We start from the raw sequence: 13,433 nt of genomic DNA on the forward strand, positions 1-13,433 counted from the left end.
TTTTCAAGCTTCTACGTAGTGCACAAGGCCTTGTTCTTCACTTACCCCACTGTTCTAAGCTTACTCAACTTTTTTGTTACCCTTGAACAACATGTGGAGGGCATGCAATTAAGCTTAGTATTTCTTACTCTTTGAGGATTTACTTTGGTTTTTTTACAATCCAACGAATTAAGCTTTCTTTCTTTATTCCATTTTCTCAAAGTTCTTTGTTCTTGTTCCTTTCTTTAACTCTTCTCCTTTAATACTGTCCTTTGTTGCCCCTTTATAATGGCTCATTTCAATCATTGGACCGTGTATCGAATGGGGGTGTATTTAAATCAACCTTTGGAGAATTTTGTTACTAATATTGATTGGAACAAAGCTGTTATTGGGCGTTTCTTTGGGTCCAATCCTCCACGCCGCACGATTGTTCAACAGATGGTCGACACTCAATGGCTCACACGAGGTAATATTGTTGTTCATCGTACTGGTAGTTACTTTATTTTTGCATGCTCAAACTTGGCAGACGTAGCATGGGCGGAGCTAGAAGGGGACATGTGGGGACACTTGTCCCCCCATTTTCAAAAAAAAAAATTAAAAAAAAAAAATTTAAAAAAAAAAATGCAATTACAGTGCTCTGTTGCGACATTTGCCAGCCAAACCCTAAGTTTTTCAATTTTCAATTTCTCTCTCTTCGATTCGCCCTCGCCTGTCGCCTAGCCGGCTCGCCGTGACGCCGTCCACCGTTCGCCGGCAGTTCGCAGCAGTGACGAGGTTCAACAGCCGCCCTTGAGCCTTCGTCCTTCGTGACTTCGTGTCTTCGTGACTTCGTCATATGCATAAGCATAACACATTTGCTGTAAATCTGGATTTCAATGGAGGTATGAATCAATGAATGTATGATTAATTGAATAATTGATTACTTGTTTTGTTGTTTAAATGTTTAATTGTTTAAATTTACAGTAAATCTGAAATTCTGAATTTCATATTTTTATTACTTGTTTAAATGTTTAATTGTTTAATTGTTTATATTTTTATTGTGAATTTGTCATTTGTGGCCTTGTGGGTATTGATTATTGAATAATTTGAATTGATAAATGATTATTGATTTATATTTGTTTGATTGTTTCCCCTGTTAGAGTTTTTGGTTGTTTTTGTGAAATGTGAATTTAAATTATTAATTATTGTAAATTATTGAAATGTGTAGTTGAATTAGAAATTTAAAATCTTAGCCTCTTAGGTTTTGTTATTATGTAATGATGTGGATTGTGGTCTTGTGGAAATTGATATATAATTTTCGATTTAATTAGGAAATGTCAAACGATTCACCAAATTCAAACAAATCAAAGGCAACTAAACAACCCGATCTTCGACAATTCTTGTTTAAAAGAACGAAACTCAATGAAAATGAGTCCAATAACTCACCTTCATTTAGCTCCCCTCAAAGTCAAGAAAATAGTATGGAAATGGGTGGTTCAAGTAATAGTAATGTACCATTAGAGGAAGATTCGGTGTACGATGTTGAACTTCTTCCTCATGATCCGGGAAAAAGAATAAACATTATGGCAACGACAATTCATTTGCTTATCAAGTTGATGTTGATTCTTCCCGTTGCCACGGCAAGTGTTGAAAGAGTGTTTTCTGCAATGACATGTGTCAAAAACAAGTTGCGAAATAGCATGGGTGATCAACTTATGAATGATTGTTTGGTCACTTTTATTGAGAAGGATGTCTTCTTACGAGTTTCCGACGAAAAGATTATTGATCGATTTCAAAGTATGAAGACTCGAAGAATGAACTTGTAATTTTAATGTAATGTTTATGTAATTTTTTTCATCATTTTGAATTGTATGACTAAGTATATATTTGTATTTTGAAATTTTAATATTAAGTATTAACCAATTTGTGTGTGAGTTTTTTTTTTTGTTTTTTTTTTTTGTTAAGCTTTTTGTAAGTTAAGCATTTTGTCCCCCCAAGTTGAAAATCCTGGCTCCGCCACTGAGACGTAGAGGCCTTACTTGAGCAACACACCTTCGTTTTGGATGGTAGAATTTGCAATGTTTGTAGGTGTAATCGTTATACTGTTCCTGTTTCTGTTAATTTCGATATGACTAGGCTATGGATTCGTGTTTACAGCCTTCCTCTAGGGTATCTTGATCTGGAGTGGGCTGTCAAAACCTTAGAACTTGTAGGGTTGGTTGAAACACTCGAATATGATGGGGATGGGCTGTCGGAGGAGCCGGAGTTTCGTGGCCAGGTTATGGTGGACCCAGGGGCGGATCTAGGGGGTTCAAGGGGGTTCATTGAACCCACAGACTTTTTGGAAAAAAATTATAAATTTTAATTTTTTTTTTTAAAAAAAAAGGTTTAAAAGAAATTTTTGTGAGAATAATTATCACACGGGTAAGTTTGGTGCATTGGTAATTCTCAGAATAATAGAGTAGCGCGCCCCTTTAATATATTAGGTCTTAGGTTCGACTCTTACTGCCCTCTTTTTTTTGTACTTTTTTTTTTTTTTCTTTTACTCCTTACATTCACATTTCAATATTTCATATTTCAAAAATCAAACATCAGACATTTTTCCCCAAATTCCCAAACACCAAAACCCTAACCTTGCTTGACACCCTATGACCCTAGCCAGTAGCCACTAGCCGCCGCGGCACCGCACACCGAGACACTGACCGGCGACCACCTCACGTCCACACGAAGTGACGGAGACACGGACGAGTGGACGAGGGACGACTCACGACTGTTCTGTCTTCTACTCTTCTGAGTTCAGATTTCAAGTTCTTCTAGTTCTACAATTGTGAGTCCTCTTAATCTCTTATTCCTCTACTAGTCTACTCCTATTAATTCTTAATCTTGGTTTGCTTGTTTTATTTTTTAAATTGGTTTATGGTTTTGATATATTGTTGAATTCTTGAATTGTTGAGAAATTGAATTGTAGAAAGTTAGAAGTTAGAAACTTAGAATTATAAATTTTTACTTGTTTTGTTAATTGAAATTTGATAATTAGAAGAAGTTTATATTGTCAAATTTGTGTTTATTGGGGACTTGTGATTTAAATTGATAATTAATTGTGTATTTTGTGTATTATTGTAGATTGTAGAGCTTTTGTTACTATGATTATAATTGATGATTAACTAGAAGAAGTTTTTTTTTTTTATTGTGTAATCCATCCATTTGTAATAAAAAATTGAATTTATGTATTGAATTTTTAATCAATATATGATCATCGTTTTTTTTTTAAGATTTCGAACCCACAGTTCGGAAATCCTGGATACGCCACTGGACCTTTCCAAACCTTTAATACCTGGGTGTTTTGTTTCTGGTGAATTTGCTCCTATATGGATTTATTTTAGATATGAAGGAGTGTTTAAGTTTTGTAAGAAGTGTGGGTGTATCGGTCATTATACGGAAATTTGCGAGTGCTCAGATTATGTGGCTGCTCGGAGAATTCATGCTCGAATGGAGACCTTTGAATCTCAAGGGATGACTGTGATTTATGCTCCAAGTAATAGACCCTTATATACGAATATGGTGGAAGGAACTCAAGAAAATTTCAGAACTCGTAACACAAGAGTCAACCATGTTGTTTTGGCGCAAGACTATGAGTATAATGATGATAGTTCCGGTAATGGTGGTGATGATAATTTGGATAATGATAATGATGGTTTTAATAATGATGCTGATAATGATGCTAATCCGAATGATAATGATGAGAATTTTGATGATAATAATGACGAGAATCATGATGATAATGATGACGACCAGGAACCTCCGGATAATGATGACAATGGTGATGATAATCTGGACTCTGATGATGGGAATGAGCCTGATAATTCGGATTTTGATTCACCAGGGCCAGGGCCAGGGGGTAACAATTTGCCTAATGGTCATGTGAATGTGGATGATCCTAATGAGGATAATAGCGACAACATTGAGCCCGATTTTATTCCTATTAATGGCGTCTATCAAAATGGTTGCATTACACACGCTCAAGGTGTAATCACGCCTTCTATTTCTGAAGGCTCTGCTTCTGGCAGGGCTCGGACTCTTTCACGTCTTGTGAGACGGATCCCACCACTTCGGGAGTCGTATCATAACCCGTTGTCCTTTAGGTTTATTAAGGAAAATAGGGCTGCTGTTATTATTGAAGAGAATAGAGCTGCTAATATTGAGCAAAACAGGGTTTTTGTGGTGATCCGTATGCTCAATTTACTTCACTTCGCTCTAATTCCAACTTTGGTGGAGGTTTTTGTATGTCGGCTGCATTGGAGGAGAGTTTCTTAACCGACACCTCGGAGACCATCTCTAATGATTTACCTCCAATTTCCGAGGCGTCTGATTCTTCGTCTCCAATGGATACTGAGGTAGAGTCTCAATTTGTGACACTTTCTACAATTGATGAAGATACCTGGTGTGCTTATGCGGCAGGTTCTGCCTCGTCTTTTGGGCTGCACACGAAAGCCGCAACTACTTGGCTGCATTCTAGGGCTGCTACTGCTGCACATTTAAAGCGTCATTCTCCACCTAGTGACTTGGTCAGGCCTAGGAAACGTAGTAGGCAGACTCCCTTCAACAGTTGTAGGTCTAATGATCAATTACCTTTCTTTGGGTATGCAGGTTCATGTTGGTCTCAAAAGCATCGTCAGAAAATTAGGAACCTGAATTTATACAGTAAAGGTGCCTACTCCTTTTTCCCATCTCCACCTCGACGATCTTTCCCACAGGAGAAATGTTACTCTGATATATCGACAGTTGCAGACTTGGGGTCCCATGGTGCTTCTTTTCATGGTTTTTTGAATGCTGAATTTAATAAAGTAAATAAGCCTCATACTCAAAGCAAAAGAAACCGCACAGATTGTTGGGTTACTTCTACTCTTAAATTCCAAAAGGTGGATACTCTGCCTTCTACTTTAGGTTCACGCACCTGCTTGTAAGGGAGTGCACGTTCTGGTACTTCAGCTTCTGGTTTCTCAAGCGACCTTGGTTCGGCGGCTGGCCCTTCACAACCTCCTTAGGTTTTATGAAGATTACGACTTGGAATTGTTAGGGACTAAATGACCAAGCTTCTCCTAAGCTTACCTATGTTTTTTGGTTATTACACTATTTTGCTCCTAACTTTTTATTTCTATGTGAAACTAAAGTTTCCGTTTCAGTTGTGACTAGCTTACTTAGTAGTTCTAGTCCTACGTCGGTTTTTAGGGTTGATTCGGTAGGAACTAGCGGCGGTTTAGTGGTTTTTGGTTATGGTTTGGAAGATGTTTCTTGCGTTTTTGTTGTTCAAATGTTGTACTCTGTAATATAAAACTTACTAATGGAAATAGTAAATGTGTGATGTTTGTTTATGGTGCTCCTGTTGTAGAAGATAGACCTCAAGTTTGGGGTTTAGTTCTTGATTTACTTGCTATAGCTCCTAATTGTTTGATTATTGAAGATATTAATCAAATAGAGCACCATTACGATAGATTGGGTGGGTCAAATGTCATTAAGGGTTGGGATTCCTTTATTGATTTTAGACTTAAATCTAGTTTACTTGCTACACCTTTAAAGGACCTCCCTATACTTGGACGAATAATAGGGATGCTGATTAACTCATTTTACAGCGTCTGGATCGGGCTTATATGACCTCTAATTGGTTTCATAACTATCCAGATAGTCGGTTACTCAATCAACCGATTCTCATCTCTGATCATGCTGCTATTTTCTTTGATGACTCTCCATTTATGCAACAGTCAAATCATCTTTATCAACTGGACAACTGGTGTCTAGATTATCAGGATATACATGACTTTGTCCTTACTACTTGGCAAAGACACATCTCTGGCTCACCAATGTTCATTCTCTCAAAGAATCTACAACACGTCAAGTCCCTAGTTAGGAATTGGTGTCTCAACAATAAGAAGTTTTGGGGCGTTGATTGGAAAAAAAATTCGAGGGATCTTTCCAATGAGGGAGAGTTAATCCAGTCGATTACTACTGCCTCTCACTATATGACCAATATAGTAACATCAAAGGACAGTATTTTACTGCAGCTGCAATTTTGGAGCCAACACTGCAAGAAAAATTTGGATACTTAAAGGTGATTGCCCGTCCAAATTGCTGTTCTCAAAGGTCAAAAGTCGACAGAAGAAGAATGAAATAAGTTCCTTACTTGATGACCAAAGGGTTCTCCAGCATGGCCAGACGGATGTTCAACGTGTTGTTGTGCAATCTCTAAAGAAAACCTTTAAAAGTGAATGCATGCCTCTTTATGATCCGGAAATTGACACTATTCTGCGTGAATTAGATCTCCCTCGATTCAATTCCTCTCAACTCGCTAATTTGGAACGTTCCTTCTCTGCTTCTGAGATTCGAATTGCAATGTTTTCTTTAGGGAACTATAAGTCTCCGGGTCCAGACGGAATTACAGTCGAATTTTTCAAATCTCACTGGGACGTTGTGGGAGAGTCCCTCCTTGTTATGATTCCTAAGAATGGTACCCCGACAGAGATGGGGCATTTACGACCGATTAGTCTTTGTAACACAGTGTATAAGTGCGCTTCTAAGCGCCAGGTGGCCAGATTGTGTCAGTATCTTCCTCTTCTCATCTCAGATTCTCAGCACGCCTTTGTACAAGGACGCGTTATGACGGATAATATTTAGTTGAGCCATGAATTAATGGAGAAAATCAATTGTTCTAAAACTGGCTCTGATTGGCTTGCTTCGATCAAAATTGATATGAGTAAAGTGTATGACAGAGTTCACTGGAGTTTTCTTTTGCAGGTCTTAAAAGCCTACGGGTTTCCGGAACGATGGCTACAGATGATCCAACAATGCCTCGCCACGGTTTCTTACAAATCCTTGATCAATGGTACTACATCGGACACCTTTAAACCACAATGTGTCTTCGTCAGGGAGATCCCATCTCTCCGTATCTTTTCCTATTTTGCATGGATATTTTCTCTCGTATGTTGCATGTGGGACAAGATTTGAAGCTATTTCAAGGAATCAAGCTATCCAGAACAAGTCCTAGTATCTTGCATTTATTCTTTGCAGATGACGCACTCATCTTTTTACGGGCAACGTCTGCTTCTTGTACTAATATCATGCAGATCATTTAACGGTTTATTAAGATTTCAAGAGAAGAGATAAACTTGTCAAAATCCTTGATTAAGTTTAGCCCAAATATCTGTACCTCTACTTAGGAAAGCTTCAAATCAATATTACAAATGAAACATGTTCAGGTGTTCAATCTGGGGGCTCCAATCGATTTCGTCGGCAAAAAGAAAGGCCACTTCCAATTCACCATCAACAAAATTATAGGAAGAATTAATTGTTTAAATGCTATCCGGCTTTCTCAATCGCAGAAGTTAATTTTTATTTACTCTATCCTTGTAGCTATGGCTTCCCATGTTCTTGCTTGCTATGAGTTACCTGCCTCTCTTCTTAGGCCACCAATCCACCACCATAACACCACCTCGAAAACCCATTTGCCACCTAAACTGCAACCATGCCATGGCCATCCTCACCCCCACCCACCACGAAACACTCCAACCACCCTGAAAAATCTCATTGAGCCTCGAAAACACCACCTAGCTTAGCCCTGAAAAACACCACATTAAGCCACGAAAAACACCACCCAGCCCTAAAAAACACCACCCCATGCCACGAAAAACACCACCTAACCCCGAAAAATACCACTTAGCCCCGATACTCAACCCTAGCCCTGAAAGCCTCTACCCCCAGCCCCGAAATACCCCACTTAGCTGTGAATTGAAAACTCAACCCTTAGCCCCAAAATACTCCACCACAGCCTCGAAAACTCCACCCACAGCCCCGAAAAAACCCCTCCCGACCCTGAAAACTCAACCCTCAGCCCCGAAATACTCCACCACAGCCGCGAAAACTCCACCCACAACCCCAAAAAACTCCTCCCCCCCTGAAAACTCAACCCTTAACCCTGAAACATCCACCCCAGCTCCGAAAAACCCCACCTAGGTGGCTAGCCCTAAAAAATCCAATCACAGGCCTGAAAACACATTAACCACCCCTTAGAACTCCTCTCTCGTCGCCATTTCTCCGCTGATGCCGATAACTGATTTTTCCCTTTTTCTAGGGTTTGATTTAGATCTATTGTTGTTAATTTTTTGTTTAATTGATTGGATTGTTTTTGGGTGGTTGCAAGAGGGTTGCAGCGAGGGTGGAGATGGCAGCTTGCGAAAGGGTTCCAGGGTTGTAGCGAGGGAGGAGATGGCAGCTTGCGAGAGGGTTTCAGCGAAGAAGGAGATGGCGGATGACGAAGCCGTCGTGGAAGGGGAAAGCGGGTGGGAATGGGGCTGCCAGGGTAGGGAAAGCAGAGTAGGGAAGAAGATAATTTTTATTTAATTTTTCATATTAAAAAAAAAGATAAACCAATAAAAATTTGACACATGGCAGGCAACCTAATAAAATCGGTCAAGGATTGTTAGTGGAAGATCCATGTTAAAGGTGGGATTGTTTAGTGAAGACTTACTAAAGGTGGGATTATTAGTTTCCATTTTTTTTTTTTTGGTATTTGAGCAAAATCTTTAATTGGGTTTTTTCTGTTTCAAAATTTTTCCCATTTTCTGTAATTAATTTTAATATGCGTGTTCTAAAGTGAGATTTCTAACAAAGTAATTTCAATTTTTTTTTTTAAAATTTGGAATTATATATTCCCCTTGATTCAATATGAACTTTGGGGAAAGCAGAGTAGGGAAGAAGGGAATTTTAATTTTTAATATAAAAAAAAAAAAAATAAACCAATAAAAATTTGAATCATGGCAGGAAACCTAATAAAAGGTCAAGGATTGTTAGTGGAAGATCCATGTTAAAGGTGGGATTGTTTCTGAAATTTCAAAAGGTGGGATTGTTTATGGAAGACCTATTAAAGGTGGGATTATTAATTTCCATTTTCCCTTCTTTTTTATTTTTTATTTTTTTTATTTTTTGGTTTTTGAGCAAAATCTTTAACTGGGTTTTTTCTGTTTCAAAATTTTTCCCATTTGCTGTAATTAATTTTAATTTGCGTGTTCTAAAGTGAAATTTCTAACAAAGTAAATTCATTTTTTTTTTTTAATTTGGAATTATATATTCCCCTTGATTCAATAAGAACTTTGGGAATTTTATTCATGAAAGGCAACTTCACCGATGTGGTTTAGTATGTACGAGTATTATGTTTTCAATTTTTTATTTGCTTTTTTTAATTCAAGGGGTCTGCATTTTTATAAAATTAATTAATTAATTATTGGCATACAATTTTTTGATAATAATGAATATTATTTATTTGTTATTGATTCATTTGCATGTTGTTTATTCGTTTGTATGATCAACTTAGGTTTTTTTTTTTTTTTTTTTTTTTTTTAATTTTTTAATGCTCTGTTTTTTTAGCTGAAACTGGTTTTAAGAGGTCACCGCCGTAAATATTACATCAAATGACCTGAGTATTATCCTATTTGCTACTTCTCAAACTTTGGGACTTGATTTGCAACTTCTTTGAAAGTTCAGTACCCTCTATTTATATCAACTCAAAAACTTAGTAATAAGAAATCAAAAAAATAAAAATAAAAATAAAACCTAAATAATAAATGGGCCAAATACCTTCTGAAACCGATCGCATGAAACCCAAATAAAAAGCCCAATTTAAAACCCTAATAAACCCCACTCTCCTCAGTCCTGACTCCCCCTTATAAAGAAAAACTCACCACATTTCATTTCTCATCAATCACAGTTTCCTCCTTCATTTTCCCCAAATCATCTAAACTAGGGTTTTTTTTATCTCTCCTCCGATTTTTCGACATTTAGGTTTTTCTCTCTCCTAATTTATCTGTGTTTTGCTGGTCGTTCAATTGAAGAGGACGATGACGAGGAAATCTTGGTCTCGTTCGTCATAAGCGCGATTTACTTCGCCTTGATGACCATTCTATATATCACCACCCATAAGCCGAGTCCTCTTCACTCTCTCCTATTTCTAGGTTTTGTTCTTAATTTTTCTGCATTTTTTAATTTTTTCAATTGACTTTGTTTTTATTTTTTGGCCAATGATTAAACTTTCAAAAATAGACAAGCATATGTCTGAATCATACCTGTTGATCACCTAATCTTCTCTATGAGGCCTTTCTTTGTAAAAATCAAACTGTAATTTCTTCAAATTAATCTCTTTTTGTTGAGTTAATTAATTTTCTGGATCTGTCAATGATGATAACCATTTGATGTGTTAAATTGTATGACCAATCCAATGATTACAATCACATTACTGCCTTCCTTCTGAGACCATTTTAATTCCTCTTATTTTCTTTTTTTAAATTAAAAGTTATTTTGAGGTCGAATGATGATTTTAAATGCATAGTTCATATGATATATTATATGATTATCGTAAACCAATAGTCTTTCGCTCCTATCTGATGACCTCAAATTTCCAAAAAAATTTCAATCTTTTTAATTAGTGATTTTAATTAGAGTAATTTATTGAATGGCAAAGATGATTAATGCTGTATTTCTGACACCTCTTGTATGAGAAGTGCTTAAGTTTGATTAAATTGAATTTAGGTTCTTCACTGAGCAGATTAAGCAAAATTCTGAGCCATTAATTATGATTTAAATTAGATAATTAATTATTATCGGGTAGTCATTCAGGCAGCCCCCTAGCATAAAATTTCAATTGATAAGGGAGGTGTTATTCTACTCGTAGATTAATTCTTTGGCTCTTCAGACCTGCCGAGATTCTCTATGACGCAGTTCTAGTAACGCTAAAGAACATTTATCTTTTTATTTATTTATTTATTTATTTATGTTTTGACTACTATAGGTTATACTTGTTTAGGTTAGCTTAGTTGACTCGAGTTTAGTAGGTGAGTGTTGGGTACACCCGAGTTTATAATAGAAGTTAAGAGGACAGTGATGAAGTTTAAATTAAGGTCTCGTTCGTCGTAATTTGCGATTTTTTCGCATTGCCGAATACTCTTAACCATTTCTGAGTCCTTCTACAGTATCAAATTTAGGTAGTCTTTTGACGTGTAATAGTTGATTTATGTTATATGGCCTATGATTGAATTTAAATAAAGACAAGCATATGTCTGAATCATGATATGTTGAAAATCTTATTTTATGAGGCCTTTGTTTTAAATCAAATTTAGGTAGTGATTTTTAAGTGATAGGAAAGTCTGTAGTTTCGAGTGGTTTTTCAGGCAACCCCCTAACAAAATAAGCAGTTGATAAGGGAGGTGTTATTCTGCTCGTAGATCGAATCTTTGGCTCTTCTGACCGGCTGAAACTATGATGTACGCAGGTCTAGTAACGCTCAAGTACATAAATCAATTGTATTAGTGTGATTGAGGTGATGCTGTTCGTTGTGATTTGTGAAAACTTCCGCACAAAGTTGTGTTTTAAGAGGCTCTGATTAAAGGTGTTAATTTTGGACCATTTTGCAAGTATTACTTCTAGCTTAAAACTTTATTGTATTTGTTGAAGAGGTCGAATGATGATTTTAAATGCATAGTTCATATGATAAAATTATATGATTATCGTAAATCAATAGTCTTTCGCTCCTATCTGATGACCTCAACACTTTTATGTCAAAAACTTTCACTAGTTTAATGTCTATAACGATTTTGAAGCACATTGTGATTTAGGAAAATATTTGCTTCTTATTACTCAACATTGTTGCTACTCAACGTTAGCGTAATGTTATGAAGCAAATTTTATCATTCATAACATGAACAGAATTTGAAAATTGCAATTGAACACATCCTTCGGACTCGACTATACTTGTGATGAGCTTGGGATAAGATATTGCTGCTTGCCGTATGCTCGTATATAGTTCCAAACTATTGAATTATTTGAAGAGGACAATGATGAAGAAATCTTGCAAGGTCTCGTTCGTCATAAGCGCAATTTACTTTGCCTTGATGACCATTCTGTTATATCACCACCCATAAGCCGAGTCCTCTTCTGTCTCACTTATTTCTAGGGTTTGCATTTTGTAAAGTAAATGACTCATCAATTAACTATTAAAATCATTTTTCATTATTATGATTTTGATTCTGAATTTTTACCATTGATTAATTTATAAAAAAAGGTACAAGCATAGTTCTGAATTTATACATGTTGATCAATCTTTTATATGAGGTCTATTTTTCTTTCAATTAATCTATGTTAATTCTTATTAATTTTTTCAATTAAAATTATTTATTTCTAAAGAGGTCGTAAGATGATTTTAAATGCATAATTCACAGGATTAAATTATGATTGTCATAAACATAGACTTTCGCTCCTATCTGATGACTCCAAATTTTCAAAATTTCGACAATAATCTATCTTTTCTACTTAGTAATCAAATTAGTTTAGTTTGACTTGTTAATTAAACAAGTGGCGAAGATGATTTTATGCTATATTTCTGACACCTCTTGTATGAGAAGTGCTTAAGTTTGATTACATTGAACTTAGGTTCTTCACTGAGCAAATTGAGCAAAATACTGAGCCAAATAAACTTAGATGTATTATTATCAAGTTTTCCGTAGCTATTAAAGCAGCCCCTAAGCAAATAACTCAATTGTTAAAGGAGATTTTCTATTATGCAGTTCAAGTAACGCTAAACTCTAACTTACATCTTTACTTTACAAAATGCCCTAGACGCTTCTTTTCACTTGGAATCGTAGTATAGAAATTGCGATCGGAATTGCTTCATTGTAATTCTTGGTCCGTTGCAATCATTTAATTGAAAAACTGCAAGAAAATGGATAAGAAACGGGGATGACAAACGTATGGAAGAGCATCAACTGTGTCGATGATGGGATTTATGCAGACAAGTCTGATCTTGTTAGCTTTTCTTGATGGTTATTATCTGGATTTTAGCATATACTCCCTCCGTCCCTAAAAGAACGATCATTTTGGGCATTTTTCACAGGTATTAAGAAATTTAAGTGTGATGTATAGGGAAGCTAATAAAAGCACATTGAAAAAATATATTTACATGGGATTTGTAAAAAAGTAGATAGAGAAAGTAATAAAAGTACTTAGAAAAAGCAAAATTTACATGGAGAAGCTAATTTTGTTCAAATATTATTGCAAATTGGAGGGTATATTAATGCAAATGGGATGAACATTTTGAAACAAAAATTTGACCAAAAAAGTCGTTCTTGTAAGGACGGAGGGAGTAGAATACTTGTAAAAAATCTACCAATGTAATCTCTTAACAAATCCGTGAATTTCAGCATTCATATTGTATGAAAGACATGTATTATGTCATATCAGATTATTATTATTTCATTTTCTAAATGATTTATCCAAATAACATTTTAGCATTCAGAGATCACATAATTAATTAATTTTTGTAATAAGGTAAGGAAGAGAAAAAACACAAGGAAACCCCAATCAATAAGGGAGCTGCCGAATGCAATTTGGTAAGTGATATACTCTGTTACATTTTTTACAAAAAAAAAAAAAAAAAAAAA

General features: G+C 35.9%; 1 long non-coding RNA gene across 1 annotated transcript; it reads right to left on the bottom strand.

Annotated features, from left to right (window-relative positions):
• Window positions 1-587: 587 nt before the first annotated feature.
• On the bottom strand, window positions 588-1,850 carry LOC110707771. The gene is made up of 2 exons (XR_002508587.1): window positions 1,474-1,850; window positions 588-844 (listed from the first exon to the last, which is right to left on the bottom strand). It is a non-coding gene; the product is annotated as an uncharacterized LOC110707771 (long non-coding RNA).
• Between the last annotated feature and the right edge of the window lie 11,583 nt (window positions 1,851-13,433).

This window comes from Chenopodium quinoa, unplaced genomic scaffold, assembly GCF_001683475.1.
Source record: "Chenopodium quinoa cultivar QQ74 unplaced genomic scaffold, ASM168347v1, whole genome shotgun sequence".
NCBI classification, from domain to species: Eukaryota; Viridiplantae; Streptophyta; class Magnoliopsida; order Caryophyllales; family Amaranthaceae; genus Chenopodium; species Chenopodium quinoa.